The sequence below is a fragment of the Hyperolius riggenbachi genome, chromosome 7, assembly GCF_040937935.1.
Source record: "Hyperolius riggenbachi isolate aHypRig1 chromosome 7, aHypRig1.pri, whole genome shotgun sequence".
NCBI lineage: Eukaryota > Metazoa > Chordata > Amphibia > Anura > Hyperoliidae > Hyperolius > Hyperolius riggenbachi.
Genome location: NC_090652.1, coordinates 136,904,030 through 136,922,746, shown reverse-complemented (window position 1 = coordinate 136,922,746; position 18,717 = coordinate 136,904,030). Strand labels below are relative to the sequence as shown.

Below are 18,717 nucleotides of genomic sequence, written 5' to 3'. Positions count from 1 at the left end.
GGCCGATACACATCTGCATAAGGACTCAATGGTAAAGTTTTTAAATTATGATCAAAGGGGGATAAGGAATACTTTCTGAACTACTAGATTGTTCACAATGCTAATAGCTAGCTCCTCTCTTTTTTCACAAGTCTACTCTAACTGAAAAATCTAATGTGAGGGCATTGGCCAAGGTCGCACATTTACAAGAGATATGTATTCAAAAGGCAAATGAACATCTTACTGAACTGATTACATTCATTGTAATCTCTTGCAATTGTTGCATGATACACTATTTTATCTCTGCTTGGGCTATTGTAAAATATTAAACCAGCACTTGCAGACTTCCTTCACATGTGAAATAAATGAATACAGGGAAGTTTGGTTTTAACAGAGATATAGACAGCAACCATTAGATGTGTTTATGCAATAAATACAGTATAGGACTGTGCAGTATATGGTACGTCAATAATATAAGATGATATACATCACATCTGATAATATCTATTGAAAAAAAAAAAACATCTAAAATTAAATCTAATCTAAAATGAACACTACTAAACTGAGCAACAAACTCAAAGGGTAATTGACAACAAGGTTTCCAGCCAGTTTGTCCATACTTTGATGGGAATACAGCACTTTTCTGAATTGGATAACCTCCAAGACCAGGGTCCTCCAGTGAGACACTTGAGGTTGGTCTGGGGAGAACAATTTTAAAACTACCTTCCTAGCTAGGAACAGTGTTACCCAAAGGAATATTCTGTGATTATGTTGACAGCCAATTTCTGCCATTATCATAACTTGTGGTCTAGGTCAATGGGTATATTATTAACTGTGGATGAAACTTAAATGAATTGAACTTCATCCCAATCAGTAGCTGATACTCCCTTTCCCATGAGAAACCTTACCTTTCCTTTTACCTTTTCTCAGACAGATCATTAGGGGGCTCTGTGTGGCTGATATTGTGGTGAAACCCCTCCCACAGTGTGATGTCAGACCTAGCTACTGACATCACACTGTGGGAGCCTTGTTGCATTGTGGGAAATAACAGCTGTTTCCAACTGCCTAAAAAAGCAGCCTCTCCTTCCACAGAGATCACATGCCAGCAGTAAATATGTTGCCATATAATACATTTTAGAATGTAAATCAGGGAGAGGAAGGGTTTTACAATGGACAAACACTGACTAAATAAATAATTGTAAAAATTAAGAACTTTTTTATTACATTTTCTTTAACTGCAGTTCCTCTTTAAAAGGCAACTATGATTATAGAGGCTACTAGACTAGATTGTTTGAATTTTCTCAGCATCCCACATCTGTCATCAGCATTAGGGATACCTGTAAAGGTAGACAATAATGGTACAAACGACCATTTATGACCAGGGGCTGTTATCTGCCATGTCAAAAAGGACTGTAAGGGGCCTTTCACACTGGGGTGGTGTGGTGCAGCAAATTGCTGTACTGCTACCGCAACCTAATGCAAGTCCATGGGGAAGTCCATACTTCCCACGTTACGGTATGCTGTGCTGGAAGTGCCCAATTTAATGCTAGCGCATACCTACCTTACTGTGCAGCTCCTGCGGCAGTCTGCGTTGGACCGGATGTCATGTTAGTCTATGGCGATGCAGGGTTATTAAAACACGTTGGCGTTGCGACATTTCGGCACGCATGCGTCGAAGAGTATTTTTACAATATGCTTTCATGCACTTCAGCATACCTGAAGCTGGAAGTGACCACAAGAGCGCGTTACTTCCAGCTTGGCCGAATGCCAGGCAGGGAATAGGGTGCACTAACGCAGTATTCCCTGAAGGCCTGTTTTTGGCGGTGCGGTGGCCGCGTCGCACTGCACCGCATCCCTAACGCCGTTTAAGTGGTGGTTGATTTATTTCATCATTTTTAATCAGTGAGCCTACCTTAAAATCACCTTTCACTGTATGCTTGAGCTAGAAGAGGGGCAAAAATGTAGATTACCGTATCTCAAAGTAATGGATTCTAAAAAGTCCAAGCTGAATACACTGACTGTATTAGGAAAGATCCTGTATACTCATTGATAAGCTGAACCATGGCTAAATTCACCCCCTACTTTTGGCTTAAAAGGTAGGCCAAATAGAGTTACCTGCCAAAATACTGACCCCTGATGTTCTTCCCTAGCCACAATGCAGAGGGAAATGTCACACAAAGCATAGCTACCTCTCCTTGCTCCAGCCTGAGGGTAGGAACACACTAGGCAGAATCGCATATGCGTTCTCCACTATGTGCCATGGAAAACGAATATGCGATTCTGCCTAGTGTGTTCCTACCCTGAATCCTCTTGGCTCCTCCTGGTAGTTTCATAACTCACCACTAGAGGTCCAGGCTTACTCTCATGTGACCAAAATGAGCCTGAAGCTGTAGCAGGGCGTTATGAAGCTGCCAGGGAGATGCCAGGATTGGAGTTGGAGTAAGGAGAGGTAGCTATGGTTACAGGTATGGTTCCATTCTTCCTGCATAGGGTGGCCCCACATGTAATATCACTGGCAGATAAGCTGACCCCCACCCACTTTAAGCCCCAAATTGTGGAATTAACATGTTAATTATTCTGCCATGATGTACAGTAGATTTCTCTAGAAAACTTAGAGCAGCTTAGAAAAAATGTAGCCCAAATGATGATGATGAAATCTTTACATGTGACATTCCTGTCCTTTCTAAATCAACCCAAAATGTACAAATGCCGATCACCCCCACGAACCTTGTCCGGAGATGCCCTCCTCATTTTCAGTTAGCGTCATACAGTAGAAACACTTAAATTCAGTTTTGCTTAAATGCAGCCTCTGCATTTGTTAAATTATTTTTATCTGTAAGCAGACGCTCCCCTCTACTTGTCTAGTGCTAAACACAGTAAAGTGCTGTTATGTGCAGCATTTGCAAATCTAACCTACATCACATTTAACATAAAGTAGCATTCATTTTACCACATTGATTTTCCAGTCGTAGGGTGATGCAACGCATATGTAAACCTTGCATGAGATCTCAAGGTCTGAAAAAATATTGTTTCTTTCAATAGAAAACAATTTACTACATTATTATTAAAACAAAAGACGCCATTATAACGGGATAACGGAAAATAATGTGTGTCACATTCACCAGCTGCCGTAATAATGTTTGTTTCAGCAGGCTTAAATATGTATGTTTAAGATTACAGATGATTAGCATATAAATACATGGAAAAGATCAGAGTTATACAAATCTTATTATGAAACCAAAAAGCTCAACAAATTGAAATGCAAATACTTTTAATTGACTTTTGTTTTGTTTTTGTTATGGTGTGGTTTTGAAGGGCATGCATTTTTAATTGACTTTTTAATCTAAAATACTGATTGCTTTAAATACATATATTTATTATTCAGGTGAATATTAAATGATCTTAAAACAAAAGAACAGCTAAGGAAAGCAGTATCCCTTTTTGGGCATGCTCAGTAAGCCAGTCTAGTCATGTGTGTATGCTGTATATGAACCAAAGTCATGGTCAGATACCTCCACCATGGTCTGGGGACAGTTTTTAAGGGGAAAAGACAAGTAACAGTGTAAAGGTGACCATACACTTATAGATTTGCAGCAGATTCGACCATCAGATAGATTCTTGTCAGATGCCTGTCAGGTTGAATCTGACAGGAATCTGATGTGTGTCACACACTAGAAACAGATTTCCAATAGATTTCAGAATGCAATCTATTGAAAATTGATCGAAATGCATTATTGCACCATTCGATCCAATGCAACTCTATGGGCCATCGATCGACGGCAAGCAGCGGATCGACCTAGATTTTCCATCTGGACCAATCGAGCAAATCGATCGAAATCTGCCAGAAATCGATCGAACGGCTAATTGATCATGCTTCCTGCTGAATCAATTTCTAGCCTGCATTGTAACCGGTATTTGTGGTCCTACATGCCACTGTGATTGGGTAGCTTGTTTGCAATATTATCTGAACTTGTTTGCATTGTAACCGGTATTTGTGGTCCTACATGCCACTGTGATTATATGGCTTGTTTGCAACATTGCCTAAAGGTGCCGATAGGAGGTACAATATTTTGTGTTGATCTTTTAATACTATACAAATTATAGTAATTAATTTGAATGATGATTACATGTGTCTGAGTCTAGAATATTTACCTGCATTGGGTATTTTTTTTCTTCCTGGCAGCCACTTACTCTATGCTATCATCCTCCGACTCCCAATCACATGATGTGCATAGGGAGCCTTGAGGATGGTAGCACAGAGTGTGCTCCTGAGCAGGGAAGAGAGACCAGCACTGGAGAAGATAAATATGCTTCCTGCGCTACTTTTCATAGTGGGAAGGAGGAGTAGGCCCCCATAACCCCTGGTCTCCCTGCAGTCTCAGGGGCTATTGTTATACCACGGTAACTCTCATATCCTGATGTACATGTACATGCTAAGGATCTAGCACCCAAACATATGCTCAGTAAAATTGCAGTGTACTGAGTAGTACAAAAAATTGGTATACTAGGCCACCCAAGCAACCCTTATCTAATTGCATGGCAGAGTTTAGAATGGTTAACAGAATGGTTAAGCTGAATAATCCCCTTGTGACAAAGGAAGATAGACCCATGGACGTATCCCTGACGCCGAGTGCTCCACGATCCATCTTCCTATCAGCGGGTAAATGCGACAACACATGACGGGTGCGAACTAGAGTTCAATCAATGATGGTAATTTGTGCAGGAGTTTTCAGGGATCTTAAAGATCGGATCCCCCATGACAGCCATTATCGCTGCACGACACTAAACCACGGTCGCGTGATTGTGCGCCTGTACCCACACCGTGAGATCCCACAAACGACCGCTAATCACTTGAAATATCTCCGGTCTTTGGAAAAATCACGAGGTGGCTACGAGTAAGACCTTTCCTGGTCAGGTTTGATGGTAATGTAAACTGTAGAAGAAAGCAGAGATCTGACTAAACGCACATTTAAGTTTAACCACTTTACCCCCATAGGTGCGGATATCTCCACCCTTTTTTTATCCTTTCACCCCCAGGGACGGAGATATCCGCACCTCCCGCGCTCCCGCTCGCTCGTGCGCGCACTCCCGCTCGCGTGCACGCCGCTGCCTGCTCGCTCAGAGATCAATGAACGGGAAAAACTGTTCCCGTTTGTTGATCTAAGCACCCCGCAATGATCAGCTGCTTCTATGAGAAGCAGCGATCATTGTGTGAAAAAAAAAGTTTCCCAGCCTCATAAGACTTCCTGCAAGCGTACTTCCTACGCTTGCAGGTCACATAAACAAAAAGTTACTTTGGCCATCTTGTGGCCAAATAGTAAAACTACACCCTAAAGCATTTTTCATATGCAAATACATTAGTTTTACACTAAAAATTAACTCATTACCTCCCACACTCTCCAATTATTATTTTTTTGTAATAAAAAAAAAATTACAATTAAAAAAAAAATACATAAATAGTTACCTTAGGGACTGAACTTTTTAAATATTTTTGTCAAGAGGGTATAACACTGTTACTTTATAAACTATGGGCTTGTAATTAGGGATGGATGCAAAACTGAAAAACATCCACCTTTATTTCCAAATAAAATATTGGCGCCAAACATTGTGATAGGGACATAATTTAAACTGTTTTATAACCGGGACAAATGGGCAAATACATTTCCTGGGTTTTAATTACAGTAGCATGCATTATTTAAAAACTATAATGTCCGAAAACTGAAAAATGATTTTTTTCCCCACATTTTTTCCTATTTTCCCATTAAAATAATTCTTGGCATAATGTCCCACCTAAAGAAAGCCTAATTGATGGTGAAAAAAAACAAGATATAGTTCATTTCATTGCGATAAGTAATGATAAAGTTATAGACGAATGAATGGAAGTAGCGCTGAAAGGTGAAAATTGCTCTGGTGCTCAAGGGGTAAAACCCCTCAGTTGTGAAGTTCTGATTTGCTTTAAATGTAATCCCTGATCGATAATGTGAATACGTTGTTTGATAATTTTTATGATTTTTCCTCCTGTAAGGAAATATGAAAAGGAAGCAGAGCCCAGTTTATCTGCAGTGCTTTCTCTGCCCTACTGCAACACCTATAGAAGATCAGATGCTGCTTTCATACTAGCCCTGAATACCAATAACCTAGTTAAGCTATTGTGCTCTTGTGACAAAGGAAAATAATTGTGGGCTTTAGCATCAAGAAGCAGTAACAAGGCTTGTGCACAGCCCGTTTAATCAGTACCTTATCTGACCTTAATGTGCTGTTAATATAATGCTGATATCAGAGATGGTGAACTGGATGTGCTGACGGCACAGACAGCAGTACAGGTAAAGAGGTTAATTCACTACGAAAATTGTTTGTGCAATTACTGTGAGCTATTTTTACCATGCTACATCCGGCAGAATTAGTGTATGATGCACAAAACCATGCAATACGTTACATCATGCATTAACTAGTCAGGTTTGTAAAATTTTTTGTCAAATTTTACATTAACCACTTAACACCACAGGACGCTATGTTAAGCTTACTGTCAAAAGCCATTTTCACCTGTCAACGCTCCCTACGTGCATTTGGCCATAATTTTATCGCTGCTTTTCACACCTAAATGATCTCTATCTTATGTTTTTCACCACAAATTAGGCTTTTTGTGGGTGATACATGTTTTTAGTAAGTACTTTATTTTCTATGCATTTTATAGGGAAAAACAAGAGAAAAAATGAAAAAAACAACAACTATTTCTCCAATTCCATACCCTATAGTTTTAAATTAAACAATGTTACTATAGATAAAACCCATACATTTTATTTGCCCATTAGTCCAGGCTATCACAACATTTAAATGTATGTTCCTAGTACAATGTACGGTGACAATATATTACTTCAAATTAAAGGTGTTTTTTGTACTCCATCAATAATTACAAGCCCTTATTTGCTAAAATAACAGTAATATACCCTCATGACATACATTAAAAAAGCTGAGTCCATAAGGTAACCAATATATATATATATATATATATATATATATATATATATATATGGATTCCCGGAGAAGCTTTCCTGCAATGTTTACTCTGTTTAATAAAAGTTCAATATAATCTGATAATTTTGAACAGCAATATTATCAATTAGCTTCTGAGTGAAGTAAAACTTTGAATTATTAACCCTTCCAGTAACTTGGAAACCAGTCAACCACTTTTTGTTCCTATTGGATTTATGTTGTGTTTTGTTTTCAGCAACTGAGCTTTCCTTGTTATGTCTGCTTTGGGCACTATTTGCATCATTTCCTCTGCACTTTATACTCTCTACTAAACTTTATAGAGAACTTCCTGTTACAGCATATTTCAGAGGTGAGCTGCAGTTACACATTCTGCTTTCACAGTCGTCAGAGAAAACCACAAAGGCACCTATTGTGAGCTATATGATATATGAGAATGAATGAGAATGCGAGATTAATTAAGGCAATTTATTACTCTAGATAACTGACCTTTAAAAAGCTTCCTTCAGGAAGCTTTGATATTCCACTAATTTAATCACATTAATGAAGTAGAGGATCTGTTGTACAACATTAGTTTTAATTATGGGGCATTTCAAGGCAAAATCCTCAATGCCATTTGTTTGAGTTACTTTATATTTCGTTTTCTAGCTTTCCGTTATATGTGCAGCCAGTGGCGTACCTAGGGTTTATGACAGCCGGTGCTATGTATTAAAAGACACCCCCTGCCCCCTCCCCCCAAAAAAGAAAGAAAGGAGTGTGGTGTGCTAGGCACACCACGGCGGGTAATGCTAGGTATAGTTGCACCCAGTATAGGTAGCCTAGAATAGTCACCCACAGTACAGGTAAGGGGAAACTATTCCCCCCCCCCCATACAGTATGTCTCTAAACTTAGTTGGGCCGCTAGTTTAGGTGTTCTAGTACAGGTAACCAGGTGTGCCCCAGTATTAGCCCCCCCCCCCCAGCTTAAGCAGCAAGGTGTGCCCCAGTATTACCAGCCCCATCCACAGCCTGGTGCCCAAATATTAGCAGCCCCCTTACCAGTTAGTAGATAGAAGTGAGAAAAGAGAGCCAGAAGGACAGGAGAGAAAATAGAGGCAGAAAGACAGTGGAGAGAAAAGATGCAGAAAGACAAGGGAGCAAGAAGAGAGGCAGGAAGAGAGAGGAGAGGTAGGGAGAGAGAGGAGAGGCATAAAGACAAGAGAGCAAGAAGAGAGGCAGAAAGACAGTGGAGAGAAAAGAGGCAGAAAGAAAAGAGAGCAAGAAGAGAGGCAGGGAGAGAGAGAGAAGAGGCAAAAAGACAGTGGAGAGAAAAGATGCAGAAAGACAAGGGAGCTAGAAGAGAGGCAGGAAGAGAGAGGAGAAGCAGAAAGACAGTGGAGAGAGAAGAGAGGCAGAGAAAGAGAGGCAGAAAGACAAGGGAGCGAGAAGATAGGCAGGGAGAAAGAGAGGAGAGGCAGAAAGACAGTGGAGAGAACAGAGGCAGAAAGACAAGGGAGCGAGAAGAGAGGCAGGGAGAGGAGAGGCAAAAAGACAGTGGAGAGAGAAGAGGCATAAAGACAAGGGAGTGAGGAGAGAGGAGAGGCAGAAAGACAGTGGAGAGAGAAGAGAAGCAGAGGAGAAAGAGGCAGAAAGACAAGGGAATGAGAAGAGAGGCAAAGAGAGAGAAGAGAGGCAGAAAGACAGTGGAGAGAGAAAAGAGGCAGAAAGACAGGATAAAGAAGAGAGGCAGGAAAGGGGGGCAGAATGACAGGGGAGAAGAGAGGCAGGGAGAGAGAGCTAGGCAGAAAGACAGGGAAGAGAGGCTGAACAACCGTGGAGAAGAAAGACAGGGAGAGAGAAGAGGGGCAGAAAGATGGGGAGAGAGAAGAGAGGCAGGGAAGAAGAGAGGCTGAATGACAGGGGAGAGAGACAGGGAGAGAGAGGAGAGGTAGAAAGATAGGGGAGTGAGAAGAGAGGCAGGGAGAGAGAGGCAGAGACACATGCAATACTTCTCATAATCAACTTCCTGAGATCCTAGAGTACAGTACTAAAGAACTTAAACATTGCACAATGCTGTACTTGTGTGCAAAAGATCGTGAGTGAGGTGATGAATGATCCAAGGGAACACATATAGTGGATTGCTGTGAGGCATTTATGCATACCTTTGGCTGCTGGGCAAAAAGTATGGTGCTTATTGTAGCTGTAGAAGAGAGGAGGGAGGATAGGATCAGATATAGGCAGCTTTAAAGCAGGAGACGCAGACTATTTTACAGCTTGTCACTCGCTGCCCTCTGCTCCAAGTAGAAAAGTGCAGTGTCTAGTCCCTGTGACTATCTCCAGTCAGGCTCTCCTGACAGACAGTGCCAGTGTGCCACACAAGTGTTTCGCCTCTCGCTCGCCCAATCTGCCGGTTTAGTTGAGGAGGAGGGAAATGGCACTAGCGGAAGCGTGGTACATGGCGGCGGCGCGGCTGCTCACCGTCATGCAGCAGAGTCCATTGTGTGCCCACCACACACGTGGCTGCCGGTCGGGTAGGGCAGAGCTTGCTAGCGTACACCGCTAATTGGCTCAGTATGACTACGTTACCGCCGCATGGCCGCCGAGTAGTACACTCCCTGCTGCCGCTATTTTACCCTCCTCTTTCCTTTCCTGCTCCATCCCACTGACCCAGGCCAGGCCGTGAGGTGCGAAGGCGGGGCCAGGCAGCTTAGTCAATTATACAGGAGCCAGAAGGAGGAGGAGGCGCCGAGGCGGAGCAGAGGCTGCAATAGCAGCGCAGACTTTCGTGAGTTCCACACCAGAAGGTCCTATATTTTAGATTAATATGGGCTGGCCTTTTTGACACCCTCTCCTCCATGTCACCCGGTGCAGCCCGCCCTCCAGCGCCCAATTATAGAGACAATCGTGGTTGGGGTGTCTTGCCACCCTATGGGAAAAAAAAGGATACAGGAGACAAAAAAGGGAGCCCGATAGTGCAGTATGTCAATAGTAGGTGTGTGGAGAAATCAATTGATTGAAAGGGCTACTCACAAAGGAGGGTTGCAAGGGGCAACCGACCACAGGAAGCAGGTGGAGACCATAAACCCGACTCCACTCGGGGTGGTCCTGGACGGACCTGGTTGCGGTCGCTCTCTTAGATGAAAAAGGATGCACAAAACATTAACCGTGGTAAAACAACGGGTGTTCTGTCACCACCCCTCGGACAAACATGTACGGGGGTATAACTATGCACAATAAGGGAAAGAGGCGCCCTGATTTGAATAAAAGCTTTTAAAACCAGTTTAAAAACGAAAAAGAAAAATGAGGTATCTTACCTCAATGACGAAATCTCTGTAAACTTACAAAAGATTTTTATTTGAGCACAGGCAACGCGTTTCGCGGGTCTGAGCCCGCTTCCTCAGGCCAATACAGTGCCTAGAACAGCAGAAAGAGTTCCTCAATGTACATACATATACATATTTCATAAAAAATTATAAAAATAATAACGGTCAGAGTACATATATAAATGAATAAATAGCATAACATGAATTTAATTTGGCAGATTTATCCATGCCCTAATAGTTGATTCCATGCTGTGCATATGCAAACGCATATTTATGCGCACGCACACACACATCAAAGAGAACACACTACTGTGTCTCATATCTAAGGGCAAACTTGATGGTTTAGTCTAAGCTCCATTTGCCGTAATGCACAATACCATTATTATTATGCACCTTCTAGATGAATGATAAATATATAATATATATAGATATATATATGGAAAAAATAAATTATATACAGACCAAGGAAGAAAAAAAAAAAAAAAAAAAAAAAAAAAGGGGGGGGTTCCATTGATGATAATGTATGCATCATCAATTAAAAAGAACTAGGAACATAGTGGATAGTATTCTAAAATTAGCCATGCGCCCATAGGAATGATATAATATAAAACACAGATATCTAGCAATGTATAAAAAGTATATAAACATATATATACACATATATACACATACATACATACACAACAACATAGGAAATACTAAAAACTTGGCCAGTTCTAAACAAAGACAAAATCCAGGCAGCGCTGCAAGCATTTCACAGTGCTGCTCTGCATAAGTAAAAGGAACTGGTCACTGACTTTTAAAAGCATTGCAGTACATTGTGCACAGCATAATACATGTTCAGACAGCAGGGGGAGTAAAAAGGCAGGATACAATGGAGACCAGAAAACAACGTTGTAATACTCACCAAATGACAGAAATCATGTAGCATAGGGAGCCTCTACAGGACATTCCCTGTCTCTGCATTATATAACCTTACTTGATTTGTTTAAGCAGCTGCAGGTCTGCACACTCTCAGCAGATTAGGGAAGGGGAGGGTGCGTGATGATGTAATCACAGGAAGTAGTGGTGGGGCCATATTGGAAAGGGGCATAGCATAGGAAGGCAATGTATTTTGCCAGTCCTACGCTGGATTCATAGAAAAGATAGGACCAGGACTTGATGTATTAAATTATTTGGCCACTAGATGGCGATGGGACTTTCTCATTAGCATCTCATTGCTAGTGGACTGGATTTCTGTTACTTATAGTGATAGATTTTGACAGTTAGTTGGTGAAAGACAAAATATATATTAAAATACATTGGCACAATAGTGGATTATTTAGATAAATATCTAATAGTTAGTGGTAAAAATAGTGATTAGATGAATTAAATTATATAGGAATCTTTGCATTAAACACGATTATACAATAAAACTGCATTGTTTTGTGGTATATATCTCTCTGTTTAGCACATATATAATGCTCAGGACGTGTATATAATAGTTTATATGTCACTCTCAAAATCATATGAGTGATGTCATAAGGATAAGATATTTTTATTTTTTATTTATATATATTATATATATTTTTTCCAATATGTATGAAATGTGTGCATATGAGTGGTGTAAATGAGAATGACTATGTGGTGGAATGATTTTATTGGCAGGTGGATGGCCGAGCTGAGAGAAAGAAAAGAAAAGTGGGGTTGGTGTGTGAGGGGAGGGAAGAGTGAGGGGGCGAAGGATGAATTGGAACATTGTTATACAGGATAATAAGCAAACATTGGTGTGTGTCAATGCATGATAACTTGTGGGGGGGGGGGGGGGGGACCCAGATGACAGGCTAGTTCGGAAAAATTTGTACTTAATGTCGGAGCTAGATTAGTAATTGTGCTCCAGGCATTCATTGAGTCCTTCTGGTTTCAATGTTCTTAATTTGAAAATCCAAAACATTTCTCTAGCCCGAAGGCGAGTCATGCGTTCGGTATGGGACAGGTTGTTAGATACGTATTCAACTGGCATGAATGTGAAGAGCCTATGATCTGAATTATGAAATTCTGCAAAATGTCTTGAGAGGCTATGTTTGGCATATGCTTTTTGAATATTCCTCCTGTGTTGTCCTATGCGAGCTCTTGTTTGTTGACTTGTGCGGCCGACATATTGTTTATTACAAGGACAAGTTATCAAATAGATGATGTGTGTAGTGCTGCAAGTGAAATGGTGGTCAATGCTGAATGTTTCTTGAGTCACAGTGCATTTAAAAGAGGAGGTTCCTGGGCGCAGGTATTCACAGGCTAAGCATTTTTGTGAATGGCATCTTTGTATACCAGGGGAGATTTTGAGGGTGGGTTCCCTGGGGGCAAGTGCTCGGGGTCTGCTCGGGGCTATGATGTTCTTTAAGGTTTTGGCTCTTCTGAATATCAGTTTGGGCTTGGATTCTAGTTTTGGACAAAGGTAAGGGTCTTTAAGCAATGTTGACCAGTGTTTATTGATAACAGATCTTATATTGTTGTGGTTAGAGCAGAAGCGGGTAATGAACGAGGGTTGTGTGTCAGTGGCTGTGACTTTCCTTTTTTGTGTGGTAAGGAGGGATCTTTGTTCTAGAAGTCTCGCTCTTGTTCTAGCTGATTTTATCAGGGGTTTTGGGAAGGATCGTTCCAAAAATTTGCTTTCTAGGGTGTCTGCCTGGTTGTCAAATGTAGATGTATCTGAACAGTTTTTGCGTATCCGTCTGAACTGCCCGAATGGAATGTTTGTTTTCCAAGGTTTATGGTGCGAACTCTTGTAATGGACATATGAGTTCGCATCAACCTTTTTAAAAAAGGTTTTTGATTTAACAACATTGTTTTCTACATAAAGGGTTATGTCCAGAAAATCTATGGTATAAGGATGGGTATTGACGGTAAAGGAAAGCCCCCAATCGTTGTTGTTGATGGAGTCCACAAATTGACCAATCGAGTCAACTTCTCCTTCCCAGATTAGTATAATATCGTCTATGTACCGCCAGTACTTAACCACATTGCTCTGATAGGGGTTTTGACTCAAAAATAGCTTCTCAAAAAGGCCCATTGTCAGATTTGCATAGGATGGTGCTAGATTAGCACCCATGGCTGTGCCTCGGATCTGTAGGTATATCGTTTTTTGGAATGAAAAAATGTTATGGGTAAGTATGAATTTGGTGGCATGTAAGAGGAAGTTTTTTTGGGGGATGGGCATAGTGGTGTCTGAGTATAGGAAATGGGCTAGCGACTGGAGGCCAATATTGTGTTTGATGTTAGTGTAGAGGGCAGCTACATCCAAGGTAACCCAATGGTAACTCGGCAACCATTCGAAAGATGTAAGTTCTTCAAGGAGTTGGCTAGAGTCTCTCAGGTAAGAAGGGAGTGATATGACGTATTTTTGTAGAAAGTGATCGATATATTCTGACAATGGAGAGGTGAGTGATCCTATACCAGAGATTATTGGGCGACCAGGGGGATTTTTTATCGACTTATGAATTTTTGGTAGAAAATAGAAAAACGGCAGCTTAGGATGTGCAGTGGTGAGAAAATCCTTTTCATCTTTGGAGATTATACCTTCCTTTAAGGCTGATAGAATTAGTTTATCATATTGAAGTTTAAATTCATGCGAAGGATCCTGAAGTAATTTGACATAATAATTTGGATCGTGTAGTAGTCTATGGGCCTCGGTGGTATAGTCTGTTGTGTCCATAATGACGATACCACCCCCCTTGTCTGCAGCCTTTATAACTATTTCTTGATTGTTTTTAAGGGAATTAATCGCAGTGCGTTCTGCTCGTGTCAGGTTTGATTTGGATTTGTCATGCTTACTATCTTGTCGTCTGAGGTCCTCTAGTACGGAGAGGTAGAAGTTCTCAACGTGTGGACCTCTGTAAGATGTAGGGTAGAATTGTGACTTTTTCTTGAATTCAGTATGGATAAATCTCTCTGTTTCAAACGTATCAGCATCTAAGATTACATCTGGGCCATTGTTTGGTTCATTTGTGAAGATAGTTTGGATAGTGGAATTAGTAACTGGATTCAATTTTTTAAAATCTTTCATAATGAAATATCTTCTTAGTGTAAGTTTCCTCACAAAAGCGTTCAGATCAACAAATAATTCAAAAAGGTTTGATGTTTTGGTAGGACAAAAGGACAAACCGTGATTTAGGACTTTAGTTTCTATTGGCGTCAGACAGTGGGAAGACAGATTAAATATAGACTTATATTGAAGGGTAGGGGGGGATAGCTTTAGTTGTGCTTGTTCCCTGTTGTATCTCTTCTTTTTGCCGCCCCTTCTACCCCGTTTTCGGGACTGGATACTGGTCGTTTTGTGGCTCTCGGAGCTGTGTGATGTGTGACATGGTATTGTGGAGTTGGGCTCGAGATCAAAGGTCGCAGGGGAGGGTCTTTGGTTAGAAGGGAAGGTAACTCTAAAAAAGATGGTGTGTCAGAATCTGATTGGGATGAGGTGGGGATGGAGGTGGAGCTGGTATCCCCTCGTGGGGCCTGGGCAGCGGAAAAATAATCCAGGATAGTGCTGTTTGCTTTGGGTCGAGCAGACGGCATGGTGGACTGTGTAGAAGTGTCAGTGGGGGTGTTGTGTGGTGACTGGGATGGGGCATGTGAGGTGGGGGAGGGGACCTGGGATGGGAACCTAGGTTGGGAGGGGGTGCTGGCGGGTGTGGCTGTGTGTGTGGTGAGGTCGAGAGGGTCGATTTCCACCTCGATCGTGTGGGTGGTGGGGGGAGGGGATAGGTTAGGGAGGGCGGGTGGGTCGGGTAAGGCGGGAAGGACCGGGGTGTGGAGAAGTGGTAGGGGTTTACTACCAGGGGGGGGGAGAAGGGCGGGGTGCGGGGGTAGGGGGTAGGGTAGGAACGGTGGGGGAGGGTATGGTAGTGTGAGGAGGGAAGGGATGGGACATGGAGGGGGAGGGGGGTGAACTGGGGCTGTGGGGAGGGGGCGTGTGGGGAGACGTCGAGGACGTCTAGGTGGGGGGCGGTAAGGGGGGCGGGTGGGTCTAGGACCCTGTGGGGGGATAAGGGGGGCAATACCACCATTGTTGGGTATGGGGTGATTGGGTGTAGGCTGTGGTAGCACAGGCTGGTCGCCCTGTGGTGTATCTATATGTTGTCGTCTTTTGTGTTGTGTATGTGCAGCGTAAGCGGCTCTGTCACGGTTGAGTTTTTTTAGTTTGGTCTCCATTATATCCGCCTCAAATCTGTGTAGCTTGTTGGATAGTGAGAAGGAAAGCGTAAGATATTCCTGTGTGCTGGTATAGGGAGCTACCTTGTTTCTAAGATTCACTATTTTTTCAGCAAATTCGAGTAGCAAGCTTTCTCTTTTTGAGATAATCCGCTCCATCATGCCCACTGAGCATGACTGGAGGTATATGTACCATTCTGCAGTGTAGACTAAATCGTTGGGGAAAGAGGTTTCGACTAAAACTCGAAGTCCCTCTGGTGCTATTCTCTCTTCAATGTATGTTTTCTGCATTGCTATGTCGGCCTGATTAAAAAATTCACTCTTTAACAGGCTTTCTAATTCATAGAACCAGGGTTTTAAATCTGGAACTGGCGTAGTCTCTTTGGGATCAGTAATATCTTCTGAGGCTATGCCCTCCATGGTTTGGTTGTTCAGTCTAAACTGTTCAAAGAGTTTATTACGATGTTGGAACCGATTGTCTAGGTTCTCCATGGTCTTGTTGTCCGTATATTCGGATAAGGTCTTCTACCGATTTTGTCCTGTGTTTCCGGTAGGAGCTCACGGTAACCTCCGGATAAGTGCAATCGTGGTTGGGGTGTCTTGCCACCCTATGGGAAAAAAAAGATACAGGAGACAAAAAAGGGAGCCCGATAGTGCAGTATGTCAATAGTAGGTGTGTGGAGAAATCAATTGATTGAAAGGGCTACTCACAAAGGAGGGTTGCAAGGGGCAACCGACCACAGGAAGCAGGTGGAGACCATAAACCCGACTCCACTCGGGGTGGTCCTGGACGGACCTGGTTGCGGTCGCTCTCTTAGATGAAAAAGGATGCACAAAACATTAACCGTGGTAAAACAACGGGTGTTCTGTCACCACCCCTCGGACAAACATGTACGGGGGTATAACTATGCACAATAAGGGAAAGAGGCGCCCTGATTTGAATAAAAGCTTTTAAAACCAGTTTAAAAACGAAAAAGAAAAATGAGGTATCTTACCTCAATGACGAAATCTCTGTAAACTTACAAAAGATTTTTATTTGAGCACAGGCAACGCGTTTCGCGGGTCTGAGCCCGCTTCCTCAGGCCAATACAGTGCCTAGAACAGCAGAAAGAGTTCCTCAATGTACATACATATACATATTTCATAAAAAATTATAAAAATAATAACGGTCAGAGTACATATATAAATGAATAAATAGCATAACATGAATTTAATTTGGCAGATTTATCCATGCCCTAATAGTTGATTCCATGCTGTGCAATTATAGAGACGCCACTGTGTGCAGCAAAGTGTGATCGGCCAGCAATGCTAGAGGATGAGAGTGCAATATGTAATTCTCTGTGAACTGACAGTAGATGTGCGGAGAATGCAGTTTTGCGCATTCACAATTTGCATGCACATTTTAGTAAGTGTGAACCCTGCCTTAGGATTCTGTGTTACGCTTCTGGCTCTGCCCTGACCTCCCCTTTATATTTATAGCTTTTTGTAGTTTATCCAGATGTCTTACTCACTTCAAACATTCTCTTAGGACATCCACCATACAAGTATTTCTCACTTGGCGCTCGGGGTCTGAGTCTTCTTTCGAAAGAGAAATCCCCCCCTCTTTTTACCGCTGTAACTAAAACAAGAGCCACTTTATGAGATCAATGTATTCTGATGTTAAAGTGAACCTGAACTCTTGCACAGGACAGAAGGAAACATAGAGAAATGCAACCTGTGTGTATTTAGAGAGTTTAGCTTGACTTATTCCCTCTCATCTGTGAATAATCACCAGTGTAATGTGATCTCTCAGCTGTGTCAGCTGGCTGCCTTGGCAAAGCAGCTAATTTGTAAACACAGGATATTAACCCTATGTCTGGTTCCATGAGAGCAGGAAGTAGACACACTGTAGATTTATTGCAGGCAGGGCTGGGCCGAGGCAATGGCTGGAGAGGCTCCAGCCTCAGGGCGCAGTGTAGGAGGGGGCGCACAATTCATTCAGCTGTCATTCCTAATTGTGTATGAAGCAGAAAGAAATAAGAAAAGGGGATACAGCAGTGACTGCAAGCCAGATAACTAGAGATGAAGGTGTTGGGGAGGTTGTGGGCCCTGTGGCCCTCTTAGTCTAATAGCAATCAGTGTGTGACGGCCGGGGTGGCAGGGATGGAGGGGCACACTTTGGTGTCTCGGCCTTGGGTGCTGGAGGACCTTGTCCCTGCTCTGATTGCAGGATTTGTAACAAATTAAGGTTTTTCTCTAAGCGTTATTATGCTGTTGCTTGTCTTTTAGAGCAGAGAGGAAGTTCTGAGTTCAGGTGCGCTTTAATGTTGTAAACTTCACCTCACGTTTTCTACCAGGCTGTAATTCTTTTCCCCTCTATCCAAAATGTAAAACAAAATTTTGCCTTGACTTGTATTTTAACTAAAAAAAAGAAAAAAGAAAAGAAAAAAGAAAGCCTGCCATCTGCTAGAGCAATGCACATAACATTATTTCTGTTTGTACTGCAGCCTCCACAGAACTTTTCCCCCATAAATTAGAGACAGATCCTCACACTCCATTTTCTCTCACGCTGTTCATCTTGCTCTCTAGATATCAGCATATTGATCAGATGACCTGTTTGTCTTTCAGTGATTATATACTGACTGCTAGTGCATTTTGCTGATTAATTTGGGGAGATAGAAGTCAGGTATGAAATGTATATCTCTGTAGACACTGGAATGAGGCAGCTTGTATGATAGCTGGCGACTGGCGTCACCCTCTTGTCTCACAGAAGGAAAGATATAATATGTGACCTATTTTCGTTTTCAAACAATCTTTTTATTGATACTTCATTAAAAAATAGTACAATACAATCATCAAGTAAACGTATCAAATAGTACATAGGCAAAGTAGGTCAGTCTAATCTAAGACGACCATCGAGCTTAAACTCAGAACATAGATAACAAATATACAGGCATTTATATATAGTACGAATACTAATGATAGCTTGTTATCAGACATCAGTCAGGACAGTAGAGATGGCTCGAACCTCTGATTTTCGGTTCGCGAACCTCGAACTTGAACTTCCGAAAAAGTTCGCAAACCTGCAAAGTTTTCGAACCGCAAAAGACTTCAATGAGCAGGCGAACTTGAAAAACTACAAACACTGTTTCTGGCCACAAAAGTGATGGAAAAGATGTTTCAAGGGGTCTAACACCTGGAGGGGGGCATGGCGGAGTGGGATACATGCCAAAAGTTATAATCCCTAAAGGGCAAAAAACACATTGCATTCCTAAATTGGAGG

General features: G+C 42.0%; 1 protein-coding gene and 2 long non-coding RNA genes across 4 annotated transcripts in view; 1 reads left to right on the top strand and 2 right to left on the bottom strand.

The window, feature by feature from the left end:
- GRIN2A (glutamate ionotropic receptor NMDA type subunit 2A) overlaps positions 1–18,717 on the top strand; it is an 880,817-nt gene that overhangs the window by 96,891 nt on the left and 765,209 nt on the right. The gene's annotated exons all lie outside the window — the stretch shown is intronic.
- Positions 1–18,717, bottom strand: part of LOC137524608 (uncharacterized) — a 54,914-nt gene that overhangs the window by 17,718 nt on the left and 18,479 nt on the right. The gene's annotated exons all lie outside the window — the stretch shown is intronic.
- LOC137524607 (uncharacterized) lies at positions 10,282–11,371 on the bottom strand. The gene is made up of 2 exons (XR_011022732.1): positions 11,179–11,371; positions 10,282–10,362 (listed from the first exon to the last, which is right to left on the bottom strand). It is a non-coding gene; the product is annotated as an uncharacterized lncRNA (long non-coding RNA).